The sequence below is a fragment of the Alexandromys fortis genome, unplaced genomic scaffold, assembly GCF_014885135.2.
Source record: "Alexandromys fortis isolate MF-2015 unplaced genomic scaffold, M_Fortis_MF-2015_v1.1 scaffold_51, whole genome shotgun sequence".
Lineage (NCBI taxonomy): Eukaryota > Metazoa > Chordata > Mammalia > Rodentia > Cricetidae > Alexandromys > Alexandromys fortis.
Window position 1 is genome coordinate 365,482 of NW_026067925.1, and position 23,673 is coordinate 389,154.

The 23,673-nt window shown below is 45.5% G+C and overlaps 1 non-coding gene and 1 pseudogene across 1 annotated transcript; both read right to left on the bottom strand.

Moving 5' to 3' along the window:
- Window positions 1-13,011: 13,011 nt before the first annotated feature.
- Window positions 13,012-13,127, bottom strand: LOC126502258 (U5 spliceosomal RNA). Its single transcript, XR_007591878.1, has one exon. It is a non-coding gene; the product is annotated as a U5 spliceosomal RNA (small nuclear RNA).
- A 180-nt stretch (window positions 13,128-13,307) lies between these two features.
- On the bottom strand, window positions 13,308-21,792 carry LOC126502031 (host cell factor C1 regulator 1-like; annotated as a pseudogene).
- Window positions 21,793-23,673: the final 1,881 nt, after the last annotated feature.

Below are 23,673 nucleotides of genomic sequence, written 5' to 3' on the forward strand. Positions count from 1 at the left end.
TCAAAAAAGGAGTAGAGAAAGAAAGTTGGCGTGTGTGTGTGTGTGTGTGTGTGTGTGTGTCTGTTGGAGATCAAAAGTTCTGGAAAACCAAATGTGCTGAGCCTTATCCCCATTTATCAAGTAATCGCCCTGGGACCTACTAGGATGCTCTGGGACCTATCTTTATTAGCAGGCTTTGGTTGGCATAAACAGTCTATTTTCCTGGCAGCTTTACGGGGAGGCATTATAAGGCATTGTCTAGGGCCAGCCCAGGGACATGCCGGAACTCGCTAGAAGCCATGTAAGAGTCTGGTCAACAAGTCTTTTGTGTGTGCATTGTTAACCTCTGGTGGTGTTCCTCAGGAACTGTCCACCTTGTTTGAGGCAGGGTCTCTCACTGGGACCTGGAGGGCACCGATTAGGCTTCCTGGCCAGTGAGCCACTTCTCCAGTGCTGGGATTATAAACACACACATTTATGTCCAGTTTCTTACCTGAATGCTGGGGATTGGTCTCAGGTCCCCAAGCCCTTCACATGTTGAGCTCTCCCCCGAGGAGCCTGCTGTTTCTTGGCAGTTAAGCAATCTTACCTCAGTGACTTAGAACACACGTGAGTAACTTGCCTCACCACAGCTGAAAATGTGCACTGTTTTTAGACGCCTTGAGAAGAATTTTCTTTCCTTCCTTCCTTCCTTCCTTCCTTCCTTCCTTCCTTCCTTCCTTCCTTCCTTCCTTCCTTCCTTCCTTTTTTGTGTGTGTTGTTTTGAGAAAGGGTTTCACACAGCCCGGGCTCATCTCCAATTCACTATGTAACGGAGGATGTCCTGAACATCTGATCCCCCTGCCTCCACCTCTCAGGTGGGACTGTAGCCCCACTTCAGACCACTTCTGGTTTTGTATGGTGCTGGGGATCAAACCCAGGGCTTTGCACATCCGACGTGGGCTAGCACTCTACCAACTGAACTAAATCTCCAAGCCTTTTGGCTTATGGAAGCATCCATACAAGTTGCTGGCCACCCATCTCCAGGGAAACAGGGCTGGGAGGAGGATCCGTGTGAGACAGTGTGCTTAGGAAACACTTAAGGAAATACTGCCAGTTGTGGGGGGGGGGGGGAGATGGAGCCTAGCGCTGATGTCAGTAGCCTGAGGAGTTTATGGCTGAGGGACCTAACTCAGGTCAAGGCGGTTCCCTGGCTACTTTGCAGACAAGAGTTCCAAGGCAGGTCAGAGTGAAACAGAGTCACGGAGTTTACTAAATAGAGATAAGAGTACATACTTGATACTGAAGCGTGGGTAGTTAAAGAGACTCACAGAGGAAAAGGGCAGCTTGCGCCTGAGCATGGGTGTGGTTTTCAAGAGAAAGCCTTCACAAGGGCTTTCTAAGTTATGCCACTCAGCGGATGCAATTTACATGGTTTAAAGATGAAGCAAACTTTAAATATCAAATGAGGGGCTGGAAAGCTGGCTCAGCGGTTAAGAGTACTTACTCTTTTCTTGTTTTGAGACTGTGCAACAGTCATCCTGGCTGTCCTGAAACTTGCTTTATAGTCCGGCTGGCCTCGAACTCACAGAGACCCACCTGCCTCTGCCTCTCTAGTGCTGGGATTAAAGGCGTGCACCACCACTACCTGGCAGAGTCTGTTGCTTTCAATATCCTCATTTGAGATGTTTGGCTGAAGAAAACTAGCGTTAGCTTCTTGTGCTTTAGAATTAACATGCTTAATTAAATAAGAAATCATTTTGCACATTTAGAGGTTAAGAGGGGGCTGGAGAGATGGCTCAGTGGTTAAGAGCATTGCCTGCTCTTCCAAAGGTCCTGAGTTCAATTCCCAGCAACCACATGGTGGCTCACAACCATCTGTAAAGAGGTCTGGCACCCTCTTCTGGCTGTCAGGCATACACACAGACAGAATATTGTATACATAATAAATAAGTAAATATTTAAAAAAATAGAGGTTAAGAAAGGAAAGAGCTCTTTAATAATAGCGGGGGAGTTTGTCTAGCTAATACACAAGAGGGAGCCAGTCTGGAATAGAAAAAAGTTCCAATTTATATAGGTCTTGGGCTTATACACTTTACATACAGTGGCTGTTATCCTTAAATCTCTTTCAGGTTCCACCTCCAGGGGACCTTACACTTTAAACAATTTAAACAGAGACAAGAGACTCAAACCTGACCACTTGGGCAGATGGGAGGTTCACACAGGGAAGATCATCAGAATTATTTTCCTTCCTTCCTTCCTTCCTTCCTTCCTTCCTTCCTTCCTTCCTTCCTTCCTTCCTTCCTTCCTTCCTTCCTTCCTTCCTTCCTTCCTTCCTTGTGTGTTTTCAAGTCAGGGTTTCTGTGTATGGCCCTGGCTGTTCTGAACTAGCTCTGTAGACCAGGCTGACCTAGAACTCAGAGATCCACCTGCCTCTGCCTCCTGAGTGCTGGGATTAAAGGCTTGCACCATCACCACCTGACTTGAAGTTTACAGTGTGGGGGTTCCCCTGGGTTTGTGTGTATATGGTGGGGGTGGTGAGACAGGGTGGTTTAGGGAGTAAAACCACAAAGCTGAGACTGGTCTTTTTCTGACTTCAGGATTGGTCTTCTGAAGGTTGTGAAATGGCTTCCTCTTTCTCTCCCTCTCCAAGCAACATCTTCTTTAGCCTAGGCTGGGCTCAAACTTGCTATAGAGCTTAGGAGAGTCTTGGACTCCTGATCCTCCTCCCTCCCTCCTTCTAAGGTGCCAGAACGATAGATGTACAGCACTTTCTGGTCTTAGGCTGTTGTCTTAGGTTGTGACAGGGATTCCTCATCGCTGGGTGTCTACAGCCTTACTTGTCCGAAGGAACCCCCAGCTCTCCATCAAAGAGTGGAACCAACGATGACCAAGCCTCTAGTCAAAGGGGTTACTAGCTATTAACCATGCCATTTGTGTCAAAGGATGCCACCATTAGTTTTTGTATGTCTCATGAGGGGGGTCACAGACAGGGTAGGCAATTGTTTGTTGTCAGAAAGGATCTCGCCAGTCCTGGTTCATGCCAATTGTAGGAGACAAAGCAGACAGTTGGCACCTGGGAAGCAGCTGGCTATTAACTTTTTATTCTTCTCTTCCTGCCTAGCATCCTCTATCAAAAGGATGTAGGTAGACCTTGAGCTAAAATACAGATTTCTACAGCAACCTTTGACCACTCGTCTCCCTGGGGGGGGGGGGATGTGTATTTTGAACCTGGGAGAGATGCAGGGGCGGGGGTGCAGTAGCAGCAGGATGCTGTCCCAGAGGAAGCACCCAGACGTGACTTCTCTGCAAGTGAATTCGCGAGTCTCCCGTGGGCCTTACATCTCACAGTGCTTCCTGAAGCCTCCCCTAATTTGACTCCACTGTGGCCCAATGGACACGTGGGGAATTGTCTTGAATAAATAAACTCCAAAACTTTGGGGTCCAGCAGAGCCATGCATTGATTGGAATACAGCACAGGGGACCCTCTTGAGGGTTTTTCCCCATGTGAATATTCTAATGTATGCATGCCTCACACGGGTGTGAAGAAATGATTAAGTCCTGGTTCTACCTGTCAGCTTGGGTAGAACAGGAAGAAGCGAGACTTGAGACTGAGCTGGAAGAGTCAAGCAGGGGGCACGCTGGGGTACTGCGTGAGCCTACGTGAGCTTGCTTGTGTGTGTGTGTGTGCGTGCGTGTGTGTACGTGTGTAAGGGCGGGGAACTGTTATTCTTCCAGTCACCCAGCGCACCCAGTCTTTGCCAGCCCCGCCAGCTTTTCTGACGACTTCATTCCACCACCTGACAGTAGCTCCCCGCCAGACCGGTTCTGAGGTGCAGAACTAGAGAGGCCTCAACCGGAAAGTCACTTCTCACAGGGAAGTTTACTCAACCCAGGCAAGGCAGGGCCGTGGCGTGTGTGTTGCCAGTGCGGTGGGGCGTGGGAGGGCGGAGGCAGCCCTGCCGGCTAGACGGGGTGCTGGCTAATAGTGGGTGAGGGGAGAAAACAGAGAAAAGGGATTGTGAAAAGCATTACTTAAGGCAAGCGAGATGGCACAGGGCGTCCTGACCACGGATTTTATCCTCAGAATCCACATACAGGTGGAAGGGTGGAAGGAGAGAGCTGACTTCCACAGTTGGTCTGTGATGTGGACACGCATGCGCACACACGCCTACTAGGGCAGGCTAGTTTTGAACTCACAGGATCTCAGCCTCCAGAGTTTGGGCTTGTTTTTGTTTTGAGGAGGGATTTCAAGTGGGTCAGGCCTTGAACTTAGTCTGAGCTGGAAGAGTCAAGCAGGGGGCACGCTGGGGTACTGCGTGAGCCTATGTGAGCTTGCTTGTGTTTGTGCGTGCGTGTGTGTACGTGTGTAAGGGCGGGGAACTATTATTCTTTCAGTCACCCAGCGCACCCAGCCTTTGTCAGCCCCGCCAGCTTTTCTGACACCTTCAGACACCAGCATGTCTGTTGCAGAGGTTTAAGCCTTGAGCTTCCTTTAAAAAAAAAAATGTGTGTGTGTGTGTGTGTGTGTGTGTTTGGATGCGCAGGCACAAGTGTTCAAACACTCGGGAACCCTTAGAAATATCGGAGCACAACTTTGAGAAGTGGATTCTCTCCTACCTTAACGTGGGCTCTGCGGATTGAATAGAGGCAGTCAAGCAACCTCTTTGCTATTTAAGCGACTTGGTTTGAGGGCTGCAGAGACGGCTCAGTGGTTAAGAGCTCTTGCTGTTCTTGCAGAGGATCCAGATTCAGTTTCCAAGCCCCACATATGGCTCCATTTCTTACTGCAGTTCCCGGGCATCTGCTGCCCTCTTCTGGGCTCTGCAGGCGACTCATGCACATAATCGCTATGTGCAGGCAGAACACGCAATACATAAAATAAGAATAAATAATTTAAGTATTTAATTGATTTTTAGTTACCTACATACACGTGTCTCAGTGCCTTTATAACTTTATAACGGTTTTAAAATTATGTATATTGGGAGGTGGTGGTGCACTCAGGAGATAGAGAGGCAGGTGGATCTTTGTGAGTTCGAGGCCAGCCTGGTCTACAGAGTGAGTTACAGGATAGCCAGAGAGTCACGGAGAAGCCCTGTCTGGAAAAATAAAACAAAACAAACATAAAAAAATTACTTATTTGCTTATTTTTTTATTTTTGCAACAGGGTTTCATATGTCCAAGCTGGCCTCAAACTCAATATTACTGGCCTTGAACTCTTGATTTTCCCGGCTCCATCTTCTAAGTACTTGGATTCCAGGCATGGATCATGGTGCCCAGATATTTTTTTTCCTGCGAAAATCTGTTCTTTAAATTCTTATTAGGTGGGGTTGATCTGAAGCCGTTGGAGCCTATTTGGAATCCCCCTGTTGTAGGTGTACCAGAGTCCCTGCTTACCTTTAGTAACACAGAAAGAAAGAAGACAATTGCAAGTCGCATTTAAACTGAGGATCCAGTTTTTCCCTGTGTTAATGTTCAGCAGAACAACGCCACTAACCTTGCCCACCCCAACTCAAACAAAAAACCAGACAGTAATACCTCTTCATCTGGGACATGGTAAGCTTTTGGGGACTCTGGATGAATGGGCAGGTAGTCACAACCTTCCTGGGACCCATTAGAGCAGCGTGTTTTAATGGCCATAAAATTGCTCACACCCTGAAATCCAGAGATGGCTCTCATGGGAATAAGCCCTCAGGAAACAATTAAACAAAGCAAAAAAGCATATAGGTATACGCGTGAAAGACATTCATTGTGGCAAGATTCGTAAATGTAACAAGCTGGATGGAGACCAAGTTCTCCACAATAAGCTGATTGTTAAACTAGAGTACGCAGACCGGTGGACTTTTATCCAGTTATTGAATAATAATTACTGAGAGCGTGTAGAAACACGGAACTATTTATAATTTGGGGGTATACACTTATTAAATAAGAGGAGAGCAAAAGCCCAGTATGGTGGTGCCTGCTGATAGCCCCAACACTCAAAAGGTGGAGCAGAAAGACGAGCTGGAGGCTAGATGGGGTTCTGCGGCTAGTCTGGACTGTAAAGACAGACTATATATATTTATTTTCCTCTTTTGCAAAGTCCTTTCCTGGTTATTGAAGCTCAGCACTCAGGAGCAGCAAACTCTCTGGTGACATTGTGTCAAGGTTGTGTGGGCTGTCTTGAGCTGGGGTCCAGGCAGAGCTCAGAAGGTTTTGGAAACAGTAGCGCTACACACCATCTGAAGCACATGACCCTTAGAGGAAAAGGAGCTTCTTGAGGACTTAAGCCCAGTCCCTCCTGGGTCTCTGTGGGCATCCAGCAACTGTGTATTGAGGCCAAGGCAGACAAAACACCCACACACATAAGTAAATCTTAAAAAAAAAAAAAAGAATTATAGGACAGGAAAAAGTTCCAGGAAGTTGAGGTCAATTATGATACTCCATATAGAAGGGAAAAAAATAAAAAAAGAAGAAAATAAAAACTTATATCACAGATGACTGAAGATACTACTTTTTTGTTTTTGTTTTCTGAGACAGGGTTTCTCTGTGTAACCCTGCCTGTCCTGGAACTCACTCTGTTGACCAGGCTGGCCTTGAGTTTACAGAGATCCACCTGTCTCTGCCACTGAGTTCTGGGATTAAAGGTGTGCATGCCTGGCCACCACCACTTGGTTGAGGATACTACTTAACATACGATCTTCTGCCCGTGCCCCACAAACCGCTTTTCCTTCTGTATATAAGAATCCCTTTCCTATACCTGGGTTTCCTCAGATGGTCTTTTTTTTTTGAGGGGGATGCTGGCCTCCTCCATCTTCTCTGCTTGTCAGTCCTTGGGTAAATCTGATTTCCTCCCGGCTATTTCTTGCCTCCCGAGCATTGGCTTTCCGGGTGACAGATGCATGTGCCTTGGGTTACAGTAATGTTGGGTTCTCTGTGTGTCTATACATTGTCCTTTCTTCATGTCAGCACCACAGAGGCCCTGACAGTCACCATGATGCTTCGGGTCCTGGAGCAGACCATCAGGGCGGTGTGAGGTTCATTATGCTACTCGGACCTGCTTGAGATTTGAAACATAATTCCTTTTAAGTTTCTAGAAGTTTTGGATTGCAGTTTAACAGAGGTAACTGAAGCTTTTGAAGACAAAAATCATGGATGGAGAGGAAGCTGTATTTTAACTTGATATATACATGGCAAACAGCCAGAAAAAAAATTTCACACAGGAAACTTTGAATTTAGGTCTTTCTTTCTCTCTCTCTCTCTCTCTCTCTCTCTCTCTCTCTCTCTCTCTCTCTCTCTCTCTCTCTCCTTTGGGAGAAACAAAGGAGGCGGTGGTAGTTAACAGTATAGTTTGCTTTGCAGATTTAAGTCAGTACTTCTCTGGTGATGAGAAGTTGAATTACCCTCCCCGTCCTGGTGTAGAGGGGAGACACTCTTGAAATGGAAATTTCCTTTTCTAAGGGAGCAGCTTCTGCTCTCTTAGCAGTTTCCAAGGCTGGGAGTGTGGGTCAGTGGTGGGAGCATGCGCACTTTGCAGGTGCACGGCTCTGGGTTATTCAGTACCAGTAGGATCTAGAACTAAGTGCTTACTCCTCTACCCAGCCAGGGAGGGACAGACAAGCATCTGAGTGGTTTTGTTAGGAGCTCATGAATGGAGGCAGTCTTCACTCCACAGAGCAGAATGGCAGCTCCTGTTGGACAGGGGCAAAACTAGGTTTTGTGAGAGAGAGACATGAAAACAGAACAATATGGAGTTGGGGAAATTTGCTTGGTAACAGGAGGTTGCGGTTTTTTTTTTTTTTTTCTTCTTCTGTAAGGATTAAAGCAGGAGGTACTTCCTCCCTGTGGTGACTCAGGAAACTGGAATCTCTTGTTGGTAAGAAAATCCCTGTTTGGGCTCTGGGTGCTTCCTTTTCAGTCTGATTTATCCTTTTGATTTGGCCTGGTCACTCTTGGGACCCACAAAGACCTCAGGTCACAGCAATGGCTTCCCATCATTTCAGTTAACTACATCTTAAAAAAATATTTATTTATTTATTAAGCATACAATGTACTGCTGGCAAGGAAGGCACCAGGTCCCATTACAGATGGTTGTGAGCCATCATGTGGTTGCTGGAAATTGAACTCGGGAACTCTGGAAGAGCAGCCAGTGCTCTTACCCTCTGAGCCACCTCTCCAGCCCATTAAAAAAAATATGTATTTATTTTATGTATATGTGTGTGTGTGTGCGTGCCTGGGTGTGTGTATATGCACCACATGTGTGGAGGAGCCCTTGGAGGTCAGAGGAGGGCACTGCATCACCTGGAACCTGGTTTATATGTGGTTGTGAGCTACTATATGGTACTGAGATTGGAGCCTCAAGTTTTGTTTGCTTTTGAGACAGGGCCCACTATGTAGCCTTGGTTGCCCTGACTCACTCTGTAGACCAGGGTGGCCTTGAACTAGATCTGCTGGCCGTTGCCTCCAGAGTGCTAGTATTAAAGATGAGGGACGCTACACCCAGCCGCACCCACTTCTTGCTGAGAGGAGTGTTTGCATACATAGAAGAAGCGGAGACATTGTGGGTGACATCTTTGGATTCTGCTCCCACATGAGGTGAAACCTAATCGCAAGAGGAGTGGGGGCAAGGGTGAGGAGGCGCTCGATAGTTGACTAGTTTTGAATAATAGACTTCGAGCAAAATGGACGTATTTCATTCCCAGTTGGAAGTGACGAAAGGGTTGCATGATCTGCAGATCTATGAGGCCTGTGTGGTTCGGTTCTACCCCGTTTACAGTCCCAAAGAACTCAGAGTGAAATTACCAAGCTGCTCCTTGGGGGATGGCTGCTCTGCAGAATCAGCAGGCCTGCAGTGACTTTGCTTTAGCAGGCACTAAAGTGCTGGTGTATTAAGTCATTGGGGTTTTGAGCTTGTCTGGGCTGCATTGTTTAATGAGTTCATCACTATTACAGCAAGTGGCTTCCGTTCTTACCGACACCCTAGCCCGGGTTCCTTTCTACACCCTAGCCCAGGCTCTGACACCGCCCCCTAGCCCGGGCTCTGACACCGCCCCTAGCCCAGGAGCTGACTTCTGGCTTCCTCTTTCTTTGACTTTGCCCATCTGCACGGTTGCCGCCGTCTTCTCTGGGTAAACTTCTGATCCAGTGTCGATACACAGTTCAGCCTTTGCCTCAAAGGTTTTTTTTACTTGAGCCAAAGATAAAGCACCATGTTCTAGGAACATGGATTCGGGTTGCGTTGAATAACATGTTCTAACATGTCAGTAGTTTCATGAAGATTTTTATAGTTCATGACATTTTTACAGTCGAGAAACAAAAGAGAGCCATAAATCAAGACATGTTTCAAGCGTGTTGGTGGGAACCCCAGTGAAGGAGCCTGCTCCTACAAAGTCAGCGAGGGTTCCTGACTTGGGGGTCGTTAAGGCGCAGGTCGGTTACAGAACAGCAGGAGACTCAGCTGCGGCTGTCAGGTCATAGCTGGGTCTTAGTTTCTAGGTTCGTGGAAGCTACCGGTTTGCTAAATTCCTGTATTCTAAGGCTTTCTCTCTTTTCTCTCTCTTTGGTAGCTGGAAGATGTCAGGTTATATACAAATATGGGCGATGAGGGTCTATTAACAGGGCCATAGATCATTTGGCTCTGGATCTGCAACATTCCAATTCTCCATAAGCAGGATGGTCTAGTAAGCCAATCAGCCTGGAAGGGTCTTAAGCTAGGCATGGTTTCTATGTGGGAACTTCAGCTTTTAACAGTTTGCCCGCCCCAGAACCTTTGAGCCTGGTGCTACTGCATTGGTGTTGGACTCTGCTAGGACCTGGCAGAGAGAACACAAGAAAATTTTAAACAGGTAATTTACAGTTCTTGTGGCTAAGTATGTAAAATAAAGCTGTCCCAAAGTTTTTCATGTGATTTATTATTATTATTATTACTACTACTTTTTTTTTTTCTAGACAGTCTCACTCTGTAGACCAGGCTGGCCTTGAACTCACAAAGATCCACCTGCCTCTGCCTCCTAAGTGCTAGGATTAAAGGCGTGCGCCACTATGTCTGACCCTGTCCAGGGTTTTAAAGTGAAGAATAATTTGGAAAGAAATGAAAGGGGTATTTGAAAGACAGTTTGCCGATAGCAGGGTATATAGCAAGGTGTGGGGTGAGTTTGAGGAGAGAGGATCGGTCACGGAGATGATCACGTAATTCTTTATATCAAAGGTGGTAGTGGTTAGATTTGTGTAATCTTCTAAACTAAACTTTCACCGGGTCATCAATTATTAATCCACATAATCCGGTAAGATAAACCTTTTTCTTTGACAGCTTGGAAATCCAGTCCCAGGCTAGTGATTGTAGTTACTGAGAGGCAAAGCAGGTGTGTTGGCTTTGTTCACCCATTCTTACACACTCTTGTGTTCATTTATATGGCTTCTTTCTCTTTCTTTCCCTCCCTCCCTCCCTCCGTCCCTTTCTCCCTCCGTCCCTCCCTCCCTCCCTCCCTCCCTCCCTCCCTCCCTTCCTTCCTTTCTTCCTTTCTTGGTTTTCTGAAACAGGGTTTCCCTGTAGTTTTAGAGCCTAGCCTGGAACTAGCTCTGTAGACCAGGCTGGCCTCGAACTCACAGAGATCCGCCTGCCTCTGCCTCCCGAATGAGTGCTGGGATTAAAGGAGCACACCACCACCGCCCGGCCTTATGGTCTTTTCTTAAATCCTGCTCTACTGTGGCTTGCAAACCTTTGCACCATGGATCTCATATAAAGGCTCATCTTCTGGATCTGGGAGTGGTGTTTCTTGGTGTAACTAATAAAATCCTGCCCTCTGGAGTGAGGGTGATGCCTGCAGACTTTGCCAAGAATGGACACAGGAAGTATAGAAAAGGATTCATTGAAATAATATTCAAGTACTGTGCCAGCCGCTCCCCCCCCCCCCCCCCCCCCCCCGTTCTGGTATTGAATTGAGGGACTTGTGCATACTAGGCAGGCGTTCTATTACTGAGATGAATCCTAGCCTCTCGAGTGAGATTTTACCTGCTGTAAACTTTAAATGATCGTGGGAACATTTTTGGGTTATGTGTTGCTATGAAAACTCAAACCATCAGCGTCACCAGGCATCAGCCTGCAGGAGATGGTACCTGGAACTTGGGGTCAGCAGCTGATACATTCCTTATTGTTTCAGGACCTTCAGTAAATAAGAGAAGAATTTCAGGATGAGTCAATACGGTGTCCAAATCAGAGTTTATCTATTATTAATATTGGTTTTAATTTGTGCATGTGTGTTTATGTGAACGTGTGTGCGGATGCTCTTAGAGCCCAGAGGATCCCTTGGAGAGCTGGAGTAACAGGGCGCCCTGAGCTGCCTGGGTAAGTGGGCGCTGGGAACTGAACTCCAGGCCTCTGCAAGAACAGCGAGTGTCCTAACCACTGAGCAACTTCAAAGTATTCAGTGCTAAGTAACATTTCTGCCGTGTTTTGGAGTTTACAAAGAGTTACTCAAATTGAGCCTCAGCATAGCGGCTGGTGAGGCGATTACTACCCGCACTTCACGATGCAGGATACAGAGCTTCCCCAAGGACAGCAAAGGCCTTGCTTTCCCAACCCATGTCCCTGTTACTGTCTCAGGCCATTTCTTGTTCCTTGGGCTTATTCTGAGTATGGATTTGCCTGCATTCCTGCTTAGACGCTCGCATTGGATCTGGGACTTCCGAAGGGTGGGTGGGTCCTTAGTAAGGGCCAGGCCTTAACAGGCCCCACTGTTCTTTCTGGACAGAAGAGATTTTAAGGATCTTTGGCTGAGAAAACTTAGTATAAAAATGGGAAACAAATCTATCTGACACATTGAGATTTTATTTATTTATTTATTAAAGATTTCCGTCTCTTCCCCACCGCCGCCCCCTGCCCCCCCCCTTCCCCGACACATTGAGATTTTCTTCAGGAAGAGTGACAAGCATTTCTGGGATGCTTAAGGATTCTTCCTGTCCAATTCTTGGGATCCCTGGTGGATCCGTGTGAGTGAGCCTGGCGTTTTCCTGAGGTGCTCTTCACTTTGCTAACCCTCGGAGAACAGTGATCCGTGGGAGGTAGGGTAACCATTCAGCCCATACACTTAGCCAGAAGCGGATGTGACTGTCTTCCCAAACCAACCAGGCAGCAAGGGAAATAGAATCGGGAGGTGAATGGATTCTCACGGCAATTTTTGTTTTGGAGCAAAGAAATGTGCTTTATTTCCTCAATTTTCTGGGCATATTTAATAATTTAGAACAATTAGGATTCCCCAGTTTTGGTCACAGACAACAAAGCAACCAACCATAGTGAGGGGGTATTGATATTAATAATCAAACATAAACATAATAATAAATGTGCTTAATAGAGACACGCATGATGTAACACTTTCTTTTTTGCTTATTATACAGTCCTTATTCCTTTAGGTTTTAAAAGTATTTTATATGGTAGAACAACCACATCGTTTTGATTCCTGTTAAAGTTTGATAAAGGAGAACGATCTAGAAACAGATGACAGTACTTCACGAGAAAGCCTTGATCATTCATATTCATCAGACCAGCTGGTGATCCCCCTAATAAGACGCTGTGGTACAGGTCCGGTGGTGTCCTTGTCAGCTTGTCACACGCTGCGGTCATCTGCGAAGAGAAACCATTGAGAAAACTCCTGTATAAGACTGGCTGGCCTTTAGGGAAGTCAGTTTCTTGACTGTCGGCCGATGTCGGGGATACTCCCCTGCAGGTGGTTCTGGGAAGAGAGCTTCAAGCAGACCACCGGCGTTTCTGGCTTTTGAGGTCCCCGCCCCAGAAGTTTCTATCACTTTGTTACCGGTTTTTATGAGAAACCGAGGTATCTCAAAGGGACAGTGTCCTTCTTTAAGGAAAGGACTTCTGTGGGTAGCGTATGTTTTGATGATGGTAATTTTACTCTTGAGTGTGTGTGTGTGTATCAGGATCCTCCCACCGCTCTGAAGGAAACCTGTCTTTCTGGCAGTTGAAAACTTTCAGCTCTTGCCTTCTGTAAATCTTCTAGATGCACCTAACACCACCAACTTAAACAACCCTAAAGCAGTCTGATTTTGAACAGTGTTGTTAGCCTCGCTAGTGCAAGGCCTCAAAAAATTAGTCTAAGACTCAAAATTGTTCCTCTCCACGGAAATCTTTAGTAAAAGGCGAAAGATTTATACGATCTGAAGAGAAACCAGAGTATGCCGTAGCTGCTTAGGTGTACAGTCCTCGGCCGACTGTACCTCCTAGTTTACCAGTGGTAACTATTCTCCTCTAAAGACGGTGACTGTTTCATTCGTTTAGGGTAAAATTTTGGAATACCCATCAAATTAAGAGACTAGGATGGATAAAAATGAAGACAATAATAAAGTACATTGTTCTTTTAAATGATGTAATGACCCGTGTGCAGTGCATTGTGGGTATGCAAATATCGCCGACGGGCCTCCCTCGGTTTCCGGAAGCGCTTTGGATTTGTCCCCGTTGCCGCTAGGCGCTGGGCCGCCACCAGGGGTCAGAGCGAAAGCCAGATTTACAAGCGTCCAGACGTGTGACTTTGGCTTTGCTTGTGCGCTTTAACCAGCGCTGGTACGTAGAGGCAGAGGAAGGGGGAACCATTGAATTTGAGGCCTGTCTGGTCTACATAGAGAGTGCTAGGCCTGCCAGGGTTACATATGGGAACAAAACTAAAATCAAAGTATGATTTTTCTGGGCAGAGCACACTGTAGCACGCGTGTCTAGCATGCAGGAGGGAATGGGTTCCATTCTCAGCCCCATCACATAAATACAAACGAAAAGTTGAGAACACCATCTTGTCTGTAAAGGCGGGGGTACAGCTCGGTGGCAGAGTGCCTGCCTGCCGTGCAGCAAGGAGGTGGGTTTAATCCCATTGTGAAATCTTTCCAGCCTGGCTGGGGTGGCATATGCCCGACCTCTCAGCATTGGGAGGGCTGGGTTTTAGTAAGGTAAGACTTACCTAAAATAAAATCAAGTATCGTTCTTAAGGATTATTTAATAACACGGAAAAGTGTTCCACTGTTTTGTGAAAGTAAATAAACAACCTAGGACTTAATAAATCCGTGTTTATTTCCGGTGCTTGGGCTTGAACGTTGGCCATGACACCCTCTATCCCCCCCCCCAGCTACACCTCACCTCTACTATGCTTGGGGAATAGTAGGACCTTCTTAGTTTATGAATCTGATCGGGAAATCACTAGGTCCGAGAGGGTATGGAACTCAGGGTGAGCCTCCTGCCTTGGCCTCTTTCCAATGCTGGGATTACAGGTGCGAACCACTCTTCTCGCTTCTTACAGCCTGGTGGTCAAGGATCACCTATACTCTGTTGGTGCTGGGAACAGAGTCCCGCGCCACAGTGCTCAGCCCCACTGATTCTCTGAAGACAAAACAAAGCAACTTCTTCTGCAGTAACAATTCAGGGAAGAGTAGGAAAGAAACACAAAGAGATTTTACATAATAAAAAATTAATATGCATATGTAAATGTGGTATCAATGTGAGGAATGCGTTTAGACTAACAGTGTTGACCCATGCCTGACTCTAGGATGCTGAGGCAGGAGGGCCGCTGTGAGTTCGCTGTCATTCTGAGTTACACAGGAAGGTTGAAGGCAGACTGAGCTAGAGACTGAAACCTTGTCTCAAATAGCAAAGATAGAGTTGGACAAGTGGTTCAGAAGCCAAGGGCACAGACTGCTCTTGCAGACGGCTGCAGTTAGGCGCCCAGAATTAATATTGGGTAGCCCACAACTGCCTGGAACTCCTTTACCTGGGTTCACCGCTGTTAATATTTTGCTATATTTGTTTTTTCCCCCTCTCCATTCACTGACACACACACACTTTTTAAAATCACTGGAGGGACGTTAATCCTGGCCTGTCACCTTAGATAATTATGTGTCTTCTAATGATAGGCTCGCCCGCACACATTGATTGCTACAGAACAACTTCACATCATGAAGGTCAACATAATTGGTACTTTCCTAGGGTGGCTCACCAGCCTGGGGATCAGGCAGGGTTGGCACCGGTTGAAATCCCTCTGGCTTTCATCCTCTCCTATTGTAAGGAGGCTTCTGGTACCCTTTGAAGTCCCCAGTCCCCAGAGGATATCTAGTGTGGGTGACAAACAGGGACTCCATTCTTCTCATGTGCCAGCTGTGACGAGTGATCTTTATTGCCAACGTGGGAGGATTGAAAGTCATCTAGGAGGCACTTTTATCACTCACCCCCTTTTATCAATCACTCGCCGCTTTGTAGCACAAACAATGAAAACCCTGAAAACCCAGAGACAGATACTGGGGTTCAAGCGGAAGATCAGAAAAGCAAAGCAGCCAGCCACTAGCTCCTACCTCTACCTACCTCAGGGTGGTCCTGCCTCCACAAATCCTCAGACGGAGACTGAAAGTGAGACCTGCTCCTCCCGTTTTATATTCCTCTCTAGTGCTGGGTTTAAAGCCACCACTGCCCGGCCTCTATGGCTAATTAGTGTGGCTGCTGGGATCAAAGGTGTGAGCCACCACTCCCTGGCCTATAGTGGCTTAGCTTTGCACTCTGATCTTCAGGCAAGCTTTATTTATTAAAACACGAATAAAATTTCACTGTACCCTTTGCCTTACAGCACGCATTCCAGCCTTGTGAAAGACTGGCCTGCAGTTCCCAGTGGTCTGGGTTATGCTCTCTCCTATCTTTATGTTTTCTCCTTTTCTGGAGTCTTCTATCTCATCTTCCTCTTGACTTGTAGATAGCTACTATTGTCCACGCAGTGCCAATTTTCTCCAGCAGGCTGCCCATCTCTGTACCTACGGTGGGTCTGTCCCCACTTGTCCTCAGCTGGTGTCCTTTCTAGTCTGTGATCTCTTGAAGGAATGTGTCAAATTGTCTCTGTATGCCAGAGGTCTAGGTAGTCCATATTAAGGATTTAAAGTTACTTGGCTGGAAGATTTCAAGTGCCCAGCCTGTTTTTCTTAATAGTTGTTGATTTTTTTTTTTTTGTCAAGATCTCACTCGTAGACCAAGCTGACCTTGGGCTCATAGCAGGCTTCTTACCTCAGCAAGTATAGCAGCTGTTGCAGGCACGAGCCACCACAGCAGCACACCCTTCTTTGCACGATTTTATTGTGAACCTCAGATGGTCCTCTCATCTGCACCTCAGGGTTTGATGGGAAGGTGTGGTTAAAGCCAAGTAGCATGGCTAACTTCTTTTGTCCAGAGCACCCATTTCCCCCTATGCAAAGGGATACTTGGATCAATATTGTGTATCTGAGTCTAATCTGTCTTGATTTTATGGTGGACTTCAAAGGAGCTGCCTTTCTTTTTAATATTTATTTTAATCTTATGAGCATTGATGTTTTACCTGCCTGTATGTCTGTGTGAAGTTGTTGGATTCCCTAGAACTGGAGTTACAGACAGTTGTGAGCCGACATGTCGCTGCTGGGAATTGAACCCAGGTTCTCTGGAAGAACAGTCAGTGTTCTTAATTGCTGAGCCATCTGTCTAGCCCCCGGTTGCCTTTCTTTCTTACCGGCTTTATTTACATTATACATTTGGGAAATGAGGCATTATGGACTATTCTGGAAGATCTTAGGGTCAGTTGTGTTTCTTTTCCACCACCTCCGTGTTCCCTGTTGTTTCCCTGTGTTTTAATTACTCTTTACGTCACTGGAACAACACAAGGGAGAGGATCTTTTGGTGTCACCAACAGGTGGCCTGGGACAAGCTACAGACTGAGTGCATCATGTGTAAGATGGGGGCAATAGGTACCGTGTCAGTCACCGGGACTCCTGAATACACAGGGCTTGATGTAGACAGGCAATGTCATGTTGCAACACAATGAATTTTGGTTTTGTTTGAGACAAGTTCTCATTATGTAGCCCTGACTCATCTCAAACTCAAAGAAATTCTCCTACCTCTGAGTGCTGGGATTAAATGCCTGTGCCACTATGTCCTACTCCCAATTATCTATTTATCTGTCTATCTATCTGTCTATCTGTCTATCTATCTATCTATCTATCTATCTATCTATCTATCTATCTATCATCTACCTACCTACCTACCTACCTACCTACCTACCTACCTACCTATCCATCTATCTTGAGACAGGGCATTGCTATATGGCACCAGCTCAGTGGTCAAGACCACACTGGCTGCTCTTCCAGAACACCACTCTCAGCACTTACATGGTATTTCACAACTGTCTGTAACCCCAGTTCTAGGAGTTCTGTTGCCTTCTTCTGGCCCCCTTGCGCATCAGGCACACATGTCGTAGACACACATACATGTAGGTAAAATATTTATACAAATAACAAAATAGCAGTAAATCTCATGGTAAGGTCTCGTAACTTTCCTTTAAAGTCTATCAGTTCTTTTAATGCTGTTTTACTTTACTTTTGTTGTGTGTGTATAGTGTGTTTATACATGACTGTGTGTGCACAGGTGGTGTGCACGTGTGTGTGTCTGTATGTGTGTACCTGGAGGTCCTTCTGAGTGTCTTCCTCTTTTGTTCTTCATATTGTATTTTGAGATGGAGTCACTGAGGGACGTTGGCACTAACAGATGGGCTAGAGTGACTGGCCAGCATGTTTTGGGAATTTGCCTGTCACCACTTCCTCCATCCTCCATAGCTAGGGTTGCAGATGCTCAACCATGGGGGACAGAAACAGTCAGAACACAGCACACCTGGACATTGGACATGAATGTGTGACTTCCAGGGAAGATTTGAACAAATGTCTATTCACCCCAGGTAGGACATTGGTGATGAGCCAAAGATGATTTCATCCAAGTCCAGTTCAGTGAGTAAATGAGTTTATTGGAGTCTTTTTCAGAAGTATGGGTGAAGAATTACTTATAGGAGTAGAGATAACTCAAAAATACACCTGTATCTCACCAAAGCTGCATGCCTTCATGACTGACAGCTCATAAACTTGCCTCTCAGGGGATTCTTTCATGACTAGGAAGAAGATTAGCTTGCCAGAAAGTCTCTTTTTCTAGAAAAGTTTTTTTTTTTTTTTTTTTTTTTTGAGATAGGGTCTGTCTGCATAGTTCTGACTGTCCTGGAACTCACTATATAGACCAGGCTGGCTACAAACTCAGAATCTGCTGTTCTCTGCCTCTTGAGTTCTGGGATTAGAGCCAAGTGCCATCACTACCTAGCTGCCAGAAATTCTTTACAACTTTTATAAGCTTGGAGATAGACTTTTCTTTTTGATTTTTATTGAGCTCTACATTTTCCTCTGCTCCCCTCCCTGTCTCTCCCCTCCCCTTCAATCCTCTCCCAAGGTCCCCATGCTCCCAATTAACTCAGGAGGCCTTGTCTTTTTCTACTTCCCATGTGGAGATAGACGTTTTGAATGTGTAATTTTCAGGACCTTTCTGGGCCTTGTAAGTTGTGCCTCTTTCTTTGTCCTTCTATGTTTCTTTTACTTCCAAAGTCTTAAGAGCCGCCCTCATCTTTCCAGGAAGGAATGTTTCAGTTTAGAGTAAATAGCTCCGGCTCGTGAGTAGATAAATAAATATACATAAGGAAATATATAGACACAATTTAAAACACAAGGGCTACAGAGGTGGCTCAGTGGTTAAGAGCAGCAGAGGACTTAAGTTTGGTTCCCAGCACCCATGTTGGGCAACTCACAACTGCTTGTTGTTCCAGATCCAGGGACTTCAGTTCCCTCTTCTGGATTCCACAGACACTTGCACTCACCTGCACACATTCCCATACCCACACACATACATATACCTCAGAGAGGCATAAGATGATGATTGTTATTGTGGGCTGAATTATCTAAGAAGATACGTTGTAGTCCTCATCAAAAGAATGCAATGGTGCTCTTTTATTTAAAAACTGGTTTGAAGGAGTAATTTTTTAAAAAAAGTTATTCTAGATTAGAGTGAGTTTTGATTCCAATACGATTCATATCATTTTAAGAAAAGCAGAAGAAACACAGAGACCCACAGCGGGAGGATGGTCACATGGCTGGTCCAGGGAACGAATCTCATCAGGTTGGTCATCAGACTCCCCAGGTCGCTGCTCTTCCTGCTGCCATTGCCGCACCAGCTCCCTGACTTTGTAAATGAGCTATTTTTGTGTAACTGTGACCCAAATTGTTGTGGAATATTCCTTTACACTGTGTGAAGATATGCCATTGTGATTAATTTAGTAAAAATTTAAATGCCCAATAGGTAGGCAGGATTGCGGGGAGGCAGAAAGAATGCTGGGAAAAAGGCAGAGTCATGGGGAGATGCCAGGAATTGTAGTGTGATTGGACATGCCGTCTGGGGACCAGCATTACTTGAGGATGAGGTAGTTAAACCGTTCAGCGAGTTTACTCACTTCCGAGGTGATACTTCCCTTCCAAAGTTGCTGCCTGTCTATCTTAGGGCTCCACTGAGCTCAGGGTCCTTCTCTGCTAGGAGAAAAACAAACAAACGTTATTTTTAAATGTTTGTCTCCTCTGCAGTGGGGAAGAAGGTGAGGGGCAGGAGTTGTGCACCAACACCCAGAACTCTGGGGTGTCTCCAGCTGGGGTTTCAGGGTATAGAGGCAGGGGTGTCTTTTAGCTTTAGCAGCAAGAGAGCGTCAGGGATCAGGCCGCGATGTGGCGCCAGAGAAGCACCTCTGAGCATGTGCAGTGAGGCAGAGCTCAGGGGAAAGCCGTAGACAGGTGCTGAAAGGATGGAGGGAGAGCGGCGGTGGAAATGGTTATTATTCTGCAGGCTGAGTGCTATGTTCTTCTTCGACAAGCACTGCTTATGAAGGGCTCCTTGGCATCCAGGCCCTGAGTTTTCCCTGAGGTGGACTGCGGGTTACTCGGGTTTTCACCCAGGGGTTCATGCTCCAGGGGCTGCTGCAGGATCGTTAGAATTCTGGGTCTTGCAGATAGAAAGTTAAGATCGGGCTGCTTATTGTCTCATGGCAAAGTGGTGGTAAATGCAGTGTGAGAATAGAGATAATGTCGTCACTTGATAGATCCGGAAGGGTGACGTGTACAATCCAAATTCACTCACTCAAAAATGGACTCATGGAGGCTGGAGAGACGGCTCATTTGATAAAGGGCTTGCTGCTCAAGTATTGAGTTTGGATTCTCAGCACCCATACAAAAAGCTGGGCTCAGTGGAATGCTCCTGTAATCCCAGGCATAGGAGGCAGAGACAGGCAGACTCCTGGGGCTTGCCAGATTGGTTCTAGTCTAGCCACATTGGTTCAATGAGAGATTCTGTCTCAAAAAATATGTGGAAAATGATTGAAGAAGATACCTAATGTCACTTAGCCTTTGACCAGTTAATGCACACATGAGTAAGAAGATAATACAACACATATACAAATCCATTAACAAAGAGTTTGAACTTTTGTTCATTGAAAACCTAACATAATATGGGAACTTTCAAAACCCAACGCATTTATAAAAAATTTTTTTTCAACATGGCCCAGAGAGATGACTCAGTGGTTAAAAATGGCTACTGCTCTTCCAGAGGACTGGAACTCAGTTCCCAGAACCCCCGGGTGGTGGCCCACAACTGCCTGTATCTCTATATCCAAGGGATGGACACCCTCTTCTGCTAGCCAATGTAACACTGGAGGTGATACCTTGTAGTAACACAAGACAAAGAAAAAGGCATAGGGATTGGTAAGGAAAGAACAATAGTTACTGTTTTCAGATGACATAATTGTTACGTAGGAAATCTGAAATAATTCACAGATCAATGAATAAGAGATATAAAGTCTACATGAAAACCAGCATGATTCTCCATGTGCAATCAAACAATATGAAATTGAAATTTAAAAAGGAAATATCTACAACATAAAAAATGTCAAGTAGTGGTGCACGCCTTTAATCCCAGCACTCGGGAGGCAGAGGCAGGTGGATCTCTGTGAGTTCGAGACCAGCCTGGTCTACAGAGTTAGTTCCAGGACAGGCTCTAAAGCCACAGAGAAACCCTGTCTCGAAAAACCAAAAAAAAAAAAAAAAAAAAAAATGTCAAGTAGCTAACAACCATTCAGGAGACAGAGGCATCCTTTACCATCCTTTGCCATCACACAAGAAAGAATTTCAGTGCTGTGCAGCTAAATAGAATGTAGTTATATATATTGAAGATTTATTTCTATGTATATGCGTGTCTCTATGTGTGTGCAGGGGCCCAGACCAACAGCAAAAACCCAAACCAAACTACAAACACGCACCAACAAAGGCAGTGGAGTATGGGAACAAGGAACTGATCACCATTGGTCTGGTGTTTACCCTACACGGAGGGAGGGCTTTGTAATGGGGAAGGAGTGTATTTGATGCTTCTGAAGTGCAGATAAGATTTTATTTCTTCACCTGGCTAGTAATCCACCAATATTTGCTTTTCTGTAATTCATTAATCTCTGTATCCATCTGTACCCACTCTCTATACATGTGCATGTATTTGTTGAGCAATAAAGTGTATATTTTAAAAACAGTGAAACATAACAAGTCTCCTGGGGATACAGATGCCGGGATGGATCGAGGTGGTGTGGGAGGGAGGGGCTTTCTTCACAAGATTCACCCTCAGGGCACACACATGCTTCCACGTCTCCCGCCACCTAGCACACTTTGAGCTGATGGTAAGCTGAAGACCACTCAGAGCAGAGCCAGCAAAAGCAAGCTTCCTTTTTTTGTTTCTATCCCCATTTTTCCCTCTCCCCTCCCCCGCAGGATCGGGATCAAATCCAGGACTCTAGTTCTCTCGTATTCCTGTCCTCATGCTCTCACCTGCCCCAGATTTTCAGCTCGTCCCTCCACACAACGGACTCGGACTCTGTCCAGCTTAGCCTGCAGTATAAGCAGAAGGGTCAGCCGGAGCAACTTCTTACCCCGACCTTGCTTCATCCCCACCTTCCGTCTCATTGTCGCCAACAGTAGATACAACACACTGGCTGGTTCCACAGTTACATAATTAATGCTTCTGATTCTATTCTGCTGTCGCGTAAGGAAATCCAGCTATCAGAGAAGTTGAGCTAAGTGACACCTGCGTATCAAAGGGAAGCAAGAGGAAGACTGGAGAGAGCAGCCGCCATGCAGTCATTCAACCACTGACCACCAGTGATTGGCTTGCCTTGCTTTCAAATGTGTCAGTGGTTCAAGCCCTAAAATCACACCCTGACAATAAAGAGGAGGGAACTCATGGGAATGACTCAGAAGATGCTAGGCACAGCAGAAGCTAGTCATGCAATCTAAGTGCTGCTCAAAAATTGCAGCCTCATAGACAAAATAAATGATTCTTGTTTTAAATTACCCAGTTATGGAGTGGTTTGTTACAACAGGTAACTGATACAACATTTAAGAAAAGGGCTTTGAATTTGTTTCTAGCTGCCGGGTGACAGGGGTACTTTTAATGGGATTAAAGTAATAATTTTGTGTGTGAGTTTTTTTTTTAAGGCAGGGTCTCATGTAGCCCAGGCTGACTTTGAACTCACTCTGTAGACAGATGTGAAGTCTTGAAGTCTTGTTCATTCTACCCCTGTCTCCCAAATGCTGGCATGACAGGTATGGATTATCATCCCCAGATATGGCTTGTAGTTCATAAGGATTCCTGTTGGCACCAGTGTGCAGAAGAATTTGAGAGCACCAATACTAGAGGTAGAAGACGACTAAGGAATGTTCAAAACAGGGGCCAGAGACTTTGTCACAAAACTCACAAGCATCTGGCCCATGCCCAGATGATTAGCCAGCCTAAGGCAAGTGGGGAAGTTTTACTCCCTTGACCAGAAATTAGTTCAGGAATGGATGTTGTGTTGGGGTGAATTATGGTCCTCTCAATTTTATGTGGCAATCCCAGCCCACCATCTCAGGAAGTGATTATGTTTAGATATAGGGTTTTTAATAAGGTGAGTAAGTGAAAGGTATATATTGATCCAGTGTTCCTGGTATGTATGTGCATAAATAAACTTTTCACATATGTATATTACAGGTATTTTTTTGTTTATTTATTCTCTGTAAATATGTGTAAACACACATGGGTGTATGTATGTAGGTTTGTATGTCCCATGGCACACCTGTGCAAGTCAGAGGACAACTTGTGTGAATCAGTTCTCTGCTTCTAACATAAGGATTACGGGGATTGAATTTAGGTTGTCAAGCTTGGTGGCGAGTGTTTTAATATGCTAAGCTGTTGGGGTTCAGCCCCTGTGGGGTTCACATGTTTCAGGATAAGGGTGTGTGGATTAGAAATTTTAGGCAGAAGGAACAGGGATACGAAAGAAAAAGACAAAGACACAGAATAGAATTGGGAGGGCAATCCAGTGAATACTGAACCCACCCATGTTTATTTCTTACGATCTTTAAATACCCCAGTCCAATCCTTCACTCTTTCTGGATTTATTATTTCATCATGTGGTATAATCACTTGTTAAAATATAGACCAGTTTAAGATTAAAATTTCTATTAGCCATAGTTGAAAAAATCCAGATCTGAGCAAAACAAGAGTCAAAGACAGTAGGGGTTGGGTGAGGTGGAATGCAGAACAGATACCAGAGGAAGTAGGAGGCAGAATCATTGGGACACAGTGACTAGATGCTGGTGGTTAGGGGGTGACAGCCTCCAAATAGCCCAGAGTTTCTTAGATTCTTAGGTCTAATTAGTAATTGTTGGCTGTTCTATGACTTATGTACCAGTTAAGGATGAGATGTGTAATGACACTAAATATGTCAAATATCACCGAACACATCTGGGAATCAACTTTTTCTTTCTTTTTTCTTTTCAAGATAGGGTTTTTCTGTGTAACAGTCC